The following is a 14,819-nucleotide window of genomic DNA, read 5'->3' as shown; positions in this document are numbered from 1 at the left end:
GACATGAGTGGGCGTCCATAATATGATTACCTTATCACTGACCGGAGTCAACAAAACTCCTCCAAAAGTCCAAAGTATCATTTCAAGCTTGAAAACAAACCTAAATTTTAGGCCTCTGGTAGAATGCTGTGTTCACATTCAATGTGTCTTTTTCTCCTACTGAGCTTAGGTCTAGTAAAATGCCTAATAAAACAGAAGAGGGATCAACATGTTATAGGCTAGTCATACACACTAGGTGAGGACCGGATGAACCTGTGGATTCCTGCTGTATGAGTGACCATCTAAGATGTCTAAGGACTTCTCCGACCTAAATCTCAGAGTCTCAGTCCACAAGAGACTGGCAGCAGTTTTTACCTTTTTCCTCATAGAGAACACATGCAATCTCAGTTGATGAAAGTGGTGCAACCAGCCCCTCAAATCTTTTGGGGGTCCCTGACCAATCAGCAAATTAGCCCCCACCCTGGCACTGGACAAAACTCACAGTTTTATAGGAGAATAATAGAAACTAAAATTAGAAGGCAAGTGGAAGTCTAAGTTCATCTTTCGTTCCATTTAGACATAGATTGTCTATAGATTTCTTTCTTTAGTAACATCCATGGGTCATGAGTCACTCAGTGTGATGTTCAGTCCCTGTGCACTGTCACTTCCTAATGGCTCCAAAGATGAACATCAAGCTGATGGATTATGTGAGCACATGATATTGTCGTCACTTGCCTGAAGGATGTGATGTCACCCTGATCGGCATGTTAGCTGTGTTATCTTCAGTATGTGAAGCTCCGCACAAATTTATTACCATGTTAGAAAGGTCTTGCTTTTACATATAGGTCATTTGTTACTGGATATATGCCTTCAATCGTCATCTATGGAATACATGGCCAACCAACAGTTATTCCTCACAAACTCCTCATACACATGCACACTTCTTGATGGATAGATGTTGTTATGAATTTATTTTAATGTACTTATAGAATAGGACTGAAACACAATTGTTTTCTCAAAAAAATCTGTATAGAGAAGGGTGCCATTGTGTAGCAATGTGATGCCTGGAGATCTTTCACCCTCTCTCTTCCTCTTACATTTCCGTTTCATCCATTGACTATAAAGATCCACCATCAAATAAATTTAACTATGCAAATCAATTCAAATGTTGCAATATTTGCAATTCTTTGGTCTACAATAACTGAAAGGCTACTTTATGTCTTAATATATCTCCCTGATTCTCTGTAGAAATCCCCCCAGGCACCATGTAATGTTAAACTCCCGAAAAATATCTGTTACTGTATTCTCTTTAAGGCTCTTCAATTCTTATATATTCCAACTTTCGTTGCTATTATTAGAGGTCTCCCTAAGTTGCTCACTACTTCTGACTTCTCAGCGGAATTAATCGAGATCTTCCAACTTACTGGGGCATATTTGGGGCACAAAAGTGCATTGTCCTATGATAAAGCACTCTGTCGCGATTCACTAAGATCATGCGCCCGATATCCTGTGTGTGTCGCTTCCCCGCTCAGGTCCGCCGGAGTTCACCTTCTTCTTCCTGGTGCAGGTAAGTGCATGTCTTGAGACACAATTCGAAACTTAAATCCTGCGCTCAGTCTGAATCAGTCGGATCGTCCGACAGCCGGTCCCCCGATTTCTGTTGCATGAAAGCCAGCGTAGCTGCGCCAGAATCCGATCTCGTGCCACACAATCCCCAGTTAAATACCTGTCACAGCGACGAAAATCTCGGAAAATCCGACGAAAGTGCGATCTGCGGACCCTTAGTAAATGTGCCCCACTAAAATGTTAACGCACAGCTGCCCAATAGAAGAATATGGAAATAGAGGGGTAGGGGATGAGCCAAGTGATGGAGACATATTGTTATCATTGCATCCATAATACTGTTTAGTACTGCCGTATAATATTCTCAACTCTGCTACTTAGTGAGAAAGAAAGAACGGGCAGAATGTTTTTTCTGCTGTCCATAGGGAGACAACATCACATCTACAGTAGGTCTCCAGCCATCAGCTCAGGGACAACTAAAAATGAGAGAAATGAGAGTCTGTAGAAAGGAAATTGTAGAAAGGTAATGGTACTAGTCATAACATTGAATATAATATAAGTATTTTTGAAGTATTATTTACCATTTTTTTCCTTTCTATAGACCCTCTCTATGATTTTTAGTTGAAAGACATCAGGGTCATAATCATCCTTAGGGCTCTTTCAGACAGACGTGTCCATTGTTTGACATCCTTGTGCAGTGCGTTCTGTATCCGTCTACAAAAGAATAGATGGGTTTCTAATCTATTCTCTAGCCTGTCCTGTTGGTTGCGTAGCATAATTTGAGAAAAAGGGGACCGCATAAGGAAGTCATCTGTGTGTCATTCGTTTTTTTGCGGATCCACTGATTTCTATGGAGGTTTGTGGTCTGCATGGCAGAAAAAAAATTGTCTGCACATCTGTGAAAAAAACTGACTTCTGAACAGACCCATAGAAATCAATGGGTCAGTATGCTATCCCCCAAAGACCAGATAACAAATGCCCATTTGAATGATGATCCATACAAGGCAGCCCTTCAGAAAACCCCAAAAATCCCAAATTTTAGCATTCCACTGCTTCATTAAAGTAGATATTTAATCACTATAAATTAGATTAACTTTCTTTACATTTATTTTTAAGAGTAATAAATGGACGACAAAAAGTATGGATGAGGCCTAGCCCCGTTATGCGAGCACGAGATGAAGCCTTAGTATCACTTGAGTAATGCAAATGTATCTTACCTATTCAGAGTATTTACCTCCACTAACAGAAAAAAGTTTGACCTGAGCTATGAAATGAAACATGCCGTTTACCCATCATCATGAAATGTCAGCAGCAGCTGCGTCCGGTGCCGGGGGAGATTAATATGCACGCGAGTGGTACAGCACACAATATTAGAAAGTAATATTCCTGTAGAATGTCACTGAATACATTACTGCCTGTAATTGCTGAGAGCACCGAGAGTAATAACCCGGCTCCTTGTTGCTACACAAACATGTGAAAGGTGTTTTCAGTAATATATTTAAAGGTGACGTCCAAAGTCAATGACAGAGCAGTGGGGGGAGGGGCAGTGAATATCTGAGTGGGGGGGCACTAGTTATTCTGATATTCTATAGAAAGCAATGAAAACTTTTATAGAAACAGTCAGAGGTTACATGCATAGGAACCTTATTTTTGGCTGCATGCTGTTTTTTTTTTAAGGATGGTACACAACACATTCATTTTAATGGGCTCATGCACATGAATGTGTTTTTCAAAGATCCATGTGGAGGCTGTGGAAAATCCTAATTCTGTCCGTGTTTTCAGCTCGAGCCTTTTGTTAAAAGTCTGTGAGAATGTGAAAAATACTGATGCCACACATGTGTCATCCACTTGCTTGGTAATCTAATCATGTGACCCTTCAAGGGGCTGAGACAAGATAGTGATGTCATGAATTATGCCGCAAAAATAGATGACATACGGATGAAACAAAGACCATTTTTTGGACATACAGCTCGGCAATGGATCACACACTGATAACATATGGACCATGTTTGCAGCTTGATAATTTTGGTGCAGAACTGAGAAATTTGGTACCGGAGGACCTGGTGCTATCATTATCTGGAGGGCTCTCTCATTCCGGTCATACAATTTAGGTTTGAAATTTATTCAGCTATTTTTTTCTTGACCCCTCAAATCCACATAGTGGAACATTTTCTATAAGGGCAGTGAGACGGTGCAACTCTCTGCCACAAGTTGTTGCAATGGCTGACACTTTGTGAGCGAGAGAATGGCCAACACTTTGTTAAGAGAGGCCTAGAGGACTTTTTGGAGACCAAAAAAATAAGTGCTTATGGAAACAAAACCTAACAAAACCTAGGAAAAAGGTAGAATCTAGGAGTGATTATGAGTAGAGATGAGTGCAGGTTTGGGTTCTGCATTAGGGCATGTTCCTCCCAACACTGACATATTAATGCACTGGCTGTCGAGAAACCAATGCTATGGTTAGGATTCCCCATGGTGTCCTTGTCGGGGGGAATGCACCGCCAAACAGCAAACCTACACTTCGGGTCTGTTCATCTCTAATTATGACTGCCAAATTTGGGTTAGATAGAAATTCTTCCCTAATTTGAGACAACTGGCACCAGCCTTCTAGGGTTATTTTTGCTTTCCTTTAGATTTATAGGTTGGACTTGATGGACCAATGTCTTTTTTCATTCTCATCTACTATGATCTAATAATTGTACAATCAACCCATGCATATGGACCTTGACACTACCATGCACATCTCCCTTCTGAGTCTTTACAGTTCCCATTCCATTGACATTGGCAGGTTTGGTCAACCACCTAATGTGTAAGGTCACCATCAGCTATTATACATGCCCTCATTTTACTTTGGAAAGTTTATACTGCAACAACTGCTTCTGCACAATTATTCTAAAGATGGTTAAACAACTCCAGATAACAGTATGCAAAAAAGGAGCCACATCTATAGGGTGATGTATACTGACATCTTTCCCACAATAGTACCTCTGATCAATGATATTCCTTAAAGTAACTTTATCCTTGGTCTTATACAGGGAACATTTGTAGACTTGGATAATAAACCCAAGCAAATATGTACAAATATGTTCATCCTATCTCTAAGCAGCTTTCACAATAGCCAAATATTTCCAGCAGTGCATGAGTATGGTAGATCAGACATATATCCTCTATGTAAATAACATCTGCTGTAATGCACTGTATTCTCTATGGATATTACTGGATTTATATCTAGGTGGAAAAAAAGTTGATCCATCTTAAGATCCATCTTATTATTACATTTTTTTTATACTGCATAACCCTTTTACTATTAACGTGAAAAAACAGTCGAGGTGGCATGTTACATAGCAGGAAAGGCTGAACACATATTTTTCTCAATTTTGTGGGAAACATTATGTATAATGTTTTTTTGGGATTAATAATTTTTTTTAAATATGGGTCACGGGGTGTTTGAAAATAACAGCGTATACTTACCTCGCTCCAATGCAGTGCCGGGTTCCCCATCGCTGCCAGCTTCTGTTTGTACACAGATGATTAACGGAGATGCAGAATCAACAGTGTGTGATACATCCTACAGGCTACGGCCAGAGGGTGTAGTGGATGAACATTGGGTGTAGTCATCGCCATGGCAGTAATGGACGGCCGCGAGACGCGTATACACTGTTTGTTGTTTTTCGGACCCCCTGGGACGCCTGGTAAAAATAAAATAATCCTAGACAACCCCTTTAAGGTAATCACCTGCCCTTACTGTACTGGTGGCTTTACTTCAATGACTGTGTGCACTTTGCTAATTATTAATGTAATACTAATAAAATATATAATAAAAAGTTTTGTGCGTCTTCTGTGTTTAAGATCAATTTCTGAATTATGGCTGCCAAATACGGAGGCAAAATACTGGGCAGAATACTGCTGTGTGAAGGGCTTATAGTGAAATTCTTCCTGATCCTTCTCTCATATCTGCAGCGGGGGGAAAGTTTACAGACTCCTATATGCATTAGACAGTCAGGGGGTTCATTCATCCCAAGTCTATGACTCTCTTAAAGAGGTGGTGCCAGAAAAAGAGGTAAACCCTTGTGGGAATGGAGGAACTGAAAGTCCCCTAACTTGTCCCATACCAATTGGATTGCAGGTGTGAATACTACACTTGCCCCCCAATTACTGCTATAGGCGTACGTTCAGAAGTTCAGTTTTTCAGATGCAGGTGCAAAAGAAGGTGTGGGTTATAATGGGTGAGAACATATCATCGAGAGAAGCTGCTCCTGTTTTTTTTTCCATTCCACTCCTGATTTGGAGTGCAAAAACTGAAAAACTGAACGTGTGAATGCATCCTGAATGATTTACAATGCTGCTTTTTCCCGTTATTTGGGTCATGGATAGTCCTAGTAGACAGAACCCCAATAATTACATTCCTTTTCTATTCTGCGGAGAGGGAATAAGATAAAAATGACTACAGAAAATACAGCTTTGAAGCCTACAGAATTATAAATGCAGCTTTCAGCTATAACACAGACTGATCTACATGTCCAGTGATGGTGATATGTGCAGGGCTCCACTCTGTCAGGCAGATGGAGTGGAGATCAGTCCCGAGTATTGATGGTCTGTCACATCGTGTTCTGTCTAATTAAATGTAAACACCGTACTGGGTATCAAAGTCCACACGTCTGACAGGAGCGAGACACAAAAGCCTACGTGCACCCCACCCCTTTTATATCTCGTCTGTCTTGCTCAACCATCTCCTGGTCTTTTTGACTTTTACAATCACATCCCTCCCATTTGGCACACATTGCAGTCTAACTTTGCTCATTCTCCATATGGTCCTTATCCTCATTAAAGGTTAGGACACTCAGAGTTACTTTTGCTGATGCACAGTTAAAGAGCCCGGAATATACAGTTACACGTCCTTCTCAATATATTAGAATATCAACAAAAAGTAAAATGTTTTTAGTAATTTAGTTAAACTTGTATATTATATAGAGTCATTACAGACAGAGGGAACTTTTTTCAAGTGTTTATTATGTTACTGTGGATGATTAGGGCTTACAGCCGAGGAAAACCCAAAAGTCATTATCTCAGAGAATTAGAATATTACATAAGAGAATCTGTAAGACCAAAGAAATGTTGGCCACATGAAAAGTATGTGGAGTAAATGCACTCAATACTTGGTCAGGGCCCATTTTGCATGAATGACACCATCAATGTGGTCTGTCATGGAGGGATCAGCTCATGGCGCTGCAGAGGTGTCCGGGAAGCCCAGGTTGTGTGACAGCAGCCTTATACTCGTCTGTATTATTGGGTCTGGTGTCTCTCATCTTCCTCTTGACAATAGCCCTTAGATTCTCTATAGGGTTAAGGTCAGGCAAGTTTGCTGGCCAATCAAGCACAGTGATACTGTGGTTATTAAACCTGGTTTTGGTACATTTGAAAGTGTGGACAGGTGCCAAGTCTTGCTGGAATTTGAAAATTCTACTTCTAAAAAGCTGTTGGCAGAGGGAAGCATGTCTAAAATGCCCGGGAAGACGGCTGTGCTGACTTTGGTCTTGATAAAACGTAGTGGACCTACACCAGCAGATGATATGAACCCCCAAACCGTCACCCAAACTTCTAGTGGAAACTTCAACTAGATCTTGAGCAGCTTGGCTTGTGCCTCTCCAATCTGCCTCCAAACTCTGGGACCCTGATTTCCAAATGAAATGCAAAATTTATTTTCATCTGAAAACAACATTGGACCACTGAACAACAGTCCAAGATCTTTTACTCCTTGGCCCAGGTAAGTCGCTTCTGATGTTGTAGATACCAAATGAAATGTGACACTTGTAGCCCATGACCTGTATAGATCGGTGTGTGGTGGCTCTTGAAGCACTGACTCTAGCAACAGTCCACTTCTTGTGAATCTCCCCCAAATTTTTTCTTAAAGACTGCGGTTCTCTCAGTGGCTTGTTTCTATCACACTTTTTCCTTCCACTCAACTCTCCATTAATATGCTTTGATACAGCATTCTGAGAACAGCCATGTTCTTTAGAAATTACCTTTTGTGGCTTACCCTCATTGTGGAGCATGTCAATGACTGCCTTCCGGACATCTGTCAAGTCAGCAACTTCCCCCATGATTGTGTCACCTACTGAACCAGACTAAGGGATCTTTTAAAACAATTTAGAATCCTTTTCATGCATTTTGGGTTGATTATTCTAATTTTCTAAGATACTGACTTTTGGGTTTTATTTGGCTGTAAGCCACAATCAACAATATTTTCATAAATAAATACTTGAAAAAGTTCACTCTGTTTGTAATGACAATATGAGCTTCACTTTTTAAAATGAATTACAGAAAAAAAATACCTTAATTAATAACGTAATCATTTATGGAAGGCTAAATAAAATAAAAAAGACTGGTATGTTAGCCTTATGGTGTTAAGCTGTCAGGGCAAACCTGTGGACGAGAGTTCAGCTTTTACTGAGAAAAAAAAACAAAGACTTATACTATAAAATGATAGTAAAAACGATCTGGTTCCCGATAATTCTGATTAAATGTAAATATAAGTAAAATCCTGGTAGGTGATTGTTTGTAATGCAAAATGTCCGGACTGTTCAGGAGGGGAGGGGGGGGGGGGAGTTTTGTCTAAGAGCGGGGGTGGTGGGGAGGAAGGGGGGGAATCTGTTTGTGAAAAATGTTAGAAAATGTTCAATAAAAAGCTCTGATTTAAAAAAAAATGTAAATATAAGTATAGAACTATCTAAATCCTACTAAATGGTCATTTATAAAAAAAAAAATAGGATACTACGCTATTCCAAACTGTAAAAAAATCATTATAACAAAAGCAAAACAAAGACAGCATGGTGACAGCAGACAGACCAGAGGGGCACACAACTATTTATTTTATAATAATATTTTTCTATTGCAAAGTTGACCTGCCTTACCCATGTTCTCTTTTTCCAATGCAGACATCCCATTTGGGTCAGGTGACCAGTGTAGCCAATCACAGCCCTCACTGGTCATGCCTTCACTAGGACTAAGCAATACTGAGGCCACTCAGTCACTAGGGGAGATTTATCAGAAGTGTCTGGGAGCAGAACTGTTCTAGATGTTCATAGTAACCAATCAGAGCCCAGCTTTCATTTTCCCACAGCAGTTTAAAAATGAAAGCTGAGCTCTGAATGGTCACCATGAGCAACTAGAACAGATTTGCTCTCTAACACTTCTGATGAATCTTCCCCAATGTTTCATGTCCTATCGGTAGACAGTGTAGGACTGGCCAACCAGAGGATCTAATAGGCCCAGACTCCAATCCAATAAAGGATCCAAGAGGTCAAGTAGAAGGCAACCAAATTTGAAGGCTACTTGGGTTTACTTTATGGGGTCGATAAACGGTGGGTAGTACCCAAGATCAAATTATCTGTTGGGCTCTCTTAAAATTATCATCAGACTAAAGCTTGTTGTACATGAATGTGTTCAGTTTGTGGAAACAGACCTGTGTACTGATCAGATCCCACAGACCGAGCCCAGTACAGTGGATGGGAATACTTACATCATAGGCTATATGATGCAAGAAGTCCCTGTCTCCTAGGCCAAACTGCAACAAATGCTATAGCATGGCTGATATTCTGCTGACAGGCCGGGACTCCTTGCATCATATATTACTATGATGCAAGGACTCCCATCTACTGCACTTTATTGGCTAAAAGATGGATAATGAAATAGATGGTACAGATTCACACCAAATAGTTTTTTTTTTTGCTAAATTGCCAAAAACTGCTACAAATGAACATGAGACATGGTTTGAAGTTGTAAGACACCAATTCAAAATCTGTATCAGGCCGCCCACACTAAACTGTATAATGCTTATATGAGAAAGTAGACTCCATACGGGTCCCTAAGGCTCCTGGGCCTGGGTGCAAATCCTACAAACTAATCAATGAGAGCCTTAGTGTCGGAACATGATAATGTATCATTCTATATAGTACAGGATCATCAGCAATGGGCCACAGTAATAGGGGGGGAGCGGAGGTAGAAGTCGCGCCCGGGTCCCTGGAGTCTGGCCTCATTGAAGATTATCTTTCAAGTCACTCATTGAATTCTCTAGGTCACTCTTAGCGATTACATCACCAGTGAATGACCACAGTCCCCCTTGCATGTGGCACTCGTCTCTGGCCCCTCTTGTGAAACGTGAAGAGATATGTATTCCCGTCTGACTTCTTTCAGGTCATTTTCAGGGGAGAGGAGAGACTTAAAAGGAATGTGCGCCCTGGGTGGTTACTCATTAACTGGCCCCTCTTATCAATGGCTCCACACTCAGCGCTGCGCAGCACCCGCCCTACAGCCAAGTCTTGGTAAATATTTAATGGCAGTAAAGGTGTTTTACCTGTTATCACACAGATACGCTAGAGAACTTTTTTTTAAAAGCAGCTTTATCTTTCCTCTCTCCTTGTGTGCCTGTTACTAAAAGATCCCAACTGCAAATCAGCCAACTGTCCACGTCTGTTCCCATATCTCGCCCCAGACATGTGATAAAGCAGAGTAGCTACACGGAGCCCCGACCTGCCGCCGTATACCATCCGCACACTGACGGGAACATATATTAAAAGTCATTTCAAAAATGTAAACTTTTTAAAATCTACTTAAAGGGGTGTTCTCGTCTGGGCAGTCATATTCAGTTTCATTAATCTGCCATATATAAACATTTCTTCAATTAGATGTTATTAAAAAAAATGTTCCTGTGTGAAGATAATTTCTCATAAATGTAGTTATATGATCCCTTAGAAACAAGACTGTGTCCTTGGATACGACCACCGCTGCAGGTGGGATTGCATAAAGAAACAAAAGGTTTTTGTATATGACATGTCCGGGAGTTACTGCATGTCCTGTGGTAGTGGTCGCAGAAGCCAAGTGGCCAGGCAGGACTCAATAACACATGTCTGGCCACCGCTGCCAAAATATGAGGTGGTCGTATCCGAGGAAGCTATCTAGTTTCTAAGGGACAACGTGGCTACATTTATGAGAAATTATCTTCACACAGGAACATTTGTTTTAATAACATCCAATTGAAGAAATGTTGCATACACATGTCCATGTGAACAGCCGTGAGCAGGGGGGAGAAGGGGGCTGTGTGCAAATCAAAAAACCCCAAAAAAGAAAAAATCAACAAAATTAAAATAAATAAATATCAACAATTAAAAAAAAAACAAAAAAACGCTTGTTGGCCCAAGAATAGGACCCTCCCTATCTTTTGCATTGCAACCACATGGCTCGGACACAGTGACGTAAGTGCATGATGCACCTCTATAGAAGCCGTGAATTACCTGACTTTTTGCGGACATGTCAATGGAGCTAAAATACAAAAAATTATAGTTGGTTGTGATTGTGGCTGTTTATCTTCAGGCCAATTTATACTTTCAAGAGGCACTATTTACTATTCTGTGTAATCTACCGGAAAGCTGGGAAAAAATTTCCAAATGCCATGGAGTAGTGAATAACAAAGACAAGAAACTAACAAAAAAATTCAGTTGTGCCATTTTCCAGTAAGCTTTATTTTTAGGGTTTTGACTGTGTGGCATGAATAATATGTTCTCCTTGATTCTTAAAAAACATCTACCACCAAGATCAAGCCCACTGAGATACTGGTGTGTGCCCCCACTGGCAGAATCTGCTCTTCTTTTATCTTCTTATACCGCGGTTTTTGCAGTAAAAAGGTTTTTGAAATTATGCAAATGAGCCTCAGGGGCTCTGTGCACCATATGTGCTAATGGAGCCCCTTAGGCTCATTTGCATAATTTTCAAAGTGTTTTTTTTTATTGAAAACAAGTGCAAAGGAAGCTTAAAGAAAAGCAGATCCTGCCAGAGTCAGTGTGGTTGTTTTACAACCCTTCATCCTGGTGGTAGATGTCCTTTAAGGTCATGCTAAATATATACAAAATTTATAATGTTTTGTAATGTCTTAAAATCTTTAAAAAAAAGATGCATCACCATGACTTCAGCACAAGGTGTATTTTTTGCAGGGTGAGCGGACATTTTCACTGATACTAAAAGGTTTGCCTATTACCAAGTAAACACAAAACTTTGAGAAATTATGAAAAACTAGAACCTAGACTAAATGCTTCACTAATCGGTCGGTACCAGAATATGGAATGGACCCGGGACCGTATTATAGATTTAGCATAGTGTGATGAATGTTCTAGCTGTCACTTTATGATATGCTTTATCCTATGGGGCTGACAGGTTCTTAGATTTGCAGTGCTGAACCACTATGATTTATCCACCAATAAAATAGAGATAATAATATGATTTCTATTACTCAGGTGGCTACGTAGGGCGATGCCTGCTATACGAAAGTTCATTCTACTGTATTTCGTTTATGTTATAGCAGGAAGCAGGTGGAACAGTGACGCTTTCTCCACGTAGTGACATTCTGGCTGGAACCGCTCTCACCGACCGATTACAAGCCACCGCTTATCTCTGGGCCTGGAAGTGAGCTGATTAACTCTTCATTGGCTGTCTTAGCTAATTGCACAATCTAAAGAATGTACCTTTACGAGAAGAGACTCACCTATGAAGTTAGTCCTGGAAAGAACGGACAAGTAACACTCAGTGGGTACATTTAGGGAAAGAAATACTATATCAGAAAAAAGTTATATAATATAAGAAACATCTGGGTTTATCAGTGAAATTTCCTACTATATGTGAAATGCATGTTATAGATTTAATATTGAGGTCCAGACAGACCATTGCAGGTACCTATAACCTAAAATCCCCTGTGCTAGGACACAGACATGCACATATGCACCCCCCCCCCCCTTACAGTCAATGGAAGCTTCCACTATATTTAGAACTTCCTATAACCTGAATATATAGAACGTGCATGAGCTACACGTTCCACAATCTACCGAAGCCCAAAACCCCAGAGGTAAGACCCCTACTTATTATTCTGCAGATGTATCATAAATAGCTGAGATAATTTATACCTAGAGGTTCAAATTGCTAATGTGATACTCCCCATCATTGTAAGAAAGAAGGACACAAGTTCCCACAAGATGGTCAACTTCTTCGTGGAGAAAGATGGTCATTTCACCTGTGGAGTAGGTAGAAGAGTAGTAAATCCTGGTCCAGTTCTCCGTAGATAGTGGAGGTCCATCCCGTTGCTCCCCCCCCAACCATTGTGTTTTTTATAGATATATAAAATCTTTAGAAATTCAACACAAAAAAATTAGTATCAAAACAATTACAATGCAGAATGAACACTATTAACATTGAGAAGCCACAATAACACTAACTGTACGCGGAGGAAGTGTAACTGCACCTGGTGACAGGTAGAAATCCGCCAACAGGATAAACCAGAATGTCCGGTTATAGTTATATAGAGAAAGATATAGATTCATTCACAGTGTTATGAGTAATAAAAAGACTATTGAGAAGTCCTGCCTGATTCTTACCATAGGCGCAGCTAGCTGAACTCTATATGACCCGTCTGCCACATGCCGTGGTTTCTAAATTTGGATGAACGCCCGTCCTCATTTTTTGAAATTTTTTTTTTACACTATTCTTCTAGTCCCACAGGTTTACATTTAACCCAAAAAGCAACCATAAGGCAGCATGGGATGTCATGTTCACTGGACCCCTACTGTATCATCAATAAAACAAGTCCCCCCCCCCATCTTTTATTATAAATTGAAATATTTACTACTAAACATACCCCTTCAATTTTGGTGGGTTTTTGTCACGTACTCAAGTAGCTGTAGACATATTACAACAACCTAAAGTTTCTAAAGTTTGTGGTGGTTTCTCTTTCCTCCGGTGATGGATATATGGCATTCTGAATTCCTTCAGTCCATCTGTATTTAGGGAAATAAATTATTAAGATGGGGGGGGGGGGGGCTGAAGACCCACTAATATAATGATCATTGGGGGTCCCAGAAATTGGACCACCACAAATCTACAACTTTTTCGTTTAGGGGCTGAAGACCCACTAATATAATGATCATTGGGGGTCCCAGAAATTGGACCACCACAAATCTACAACTTTTTTCTTTGGGGGCTGAAGACCCACTAATATAATGATCATTGGGGGTCCCAGAAATTGGACCACCACAAATCTACAACTTTTTTCTTTAGGGGTTGAAGACCCACTAATATAATGATCATTGGGGGTCTCAGAAATTGGACCACCACAAATCTACAACTTTTTTCTTTGTGGGCTGAAGACCCACTAATATAATGATCATTGGGGGTCCCAGAAATTGGACCACCACAAATCTACAACTTTTTTCTTTAGGGGCTGAAGACCCACTAATATAGTGATCATTGGGTGTCCCAGCAATCGGACCACCACAAATCTACAACTTTTTCCTTTATTTTTAGGCTAATCCCTTTAACGACAATGTGGATACCGCATTGTGGAATATGTTGATGAAGTGATGAAGAGATCCTACACTAATAATTGGCACCGTAGTAAGGATCACCGAGCTATTGAAAACTTACACATGTAACCATCTAAGGTGTAAAGATGGCCACCACTTTAGACAGCTGTACCATATTTGATGGACAGCTCATCAATCAACTCCTCAATGCACACGCACCCTCAGCCAAGGAAGCATGTGTGTATCTCCTCCAACATCTGCCATTGTGGAGAGGTGGTAATCCATCATGTGTATGATCATCTTTTCCCTCATGAAGAAAGTAGACACTCCCTTTAAGGTCCCCACCTATCAGGACAGCCCAAAGTGTTTGCCATTGAATTATGCATTAACTCAGGGGTAAAAGTGGTAAGAATAAGACATCTCTGACAGCTTCAACTCTGAGCACTTCAGCAAAAATGACAAGAATGAGAGCGTAAAAATGTGAGCGTGTAAAGAGGGCACGAGTAGGCGGACAGTTTATTATGACTGCCCTTTGCGAGTGACATGAAGGCATAACACATGAGGAGGGCAGGAACACCCCATGATATTGCTGCCACTTCAAGTAAAACATGTGAGATCCTCATGAATTTTTACACTGTCCATCTATTACCTTAGGGATTTTCTGGAGTTCAGTTCAACTGTTTGTTTTTAGCTGGATATAAACTATGGGGGAGATTTATCAGAAATATCTGAGCTAAACTGTTCTAGTTGCCCATGGAAACCAATCAGAGCTCAGCTTTAAGTTTATAAACTGCTATTGGAAAATAAAAGCTGAGCTCTGATTGGTTGCCAGAACAGCTCTGCACCTAGACACTTTAAATAGTGGGGTTTTGGTAGCATTGTCCTTCTCCCTATATGGTTCCTTTTATGGCTGCAATGATGAATGATAATCCTGAT

General features: G+C 40.4%; 1 protein-coding gene across 10 annotated transcripts in view; it reads right to left on the bottom strand.

Moving 5' to 3' along the window:
- Positions 1 to 14,819, bottom strand: part of MIPOL1 (mirror-image polydactyly 1) — a 276,231-nt gene that overhangs the window by 32,293 nt on the left and 229,119 nt on the right. The gene's annotated exons all lie outside the window — the stretch shown is intronic.

This window comes from Engystomops pustulosus, chromosome 7 (genome assembly GCF_040894005.1).
Source record: "Engystomops pustulosus chromosome 7, aEngPut4.maternal, whole genome shotgun sequence".
NCBI classification, from domain to species: domain Eukaryota; kingdom Metazoa; phylum Chordata; class Amphibia; order Anura; family Leptodactylidae; genus Engystomops; species Engystomops pustulosus.
This window is presented reverse-complemented; position numbering and strand designations above follow the sequence as displayed.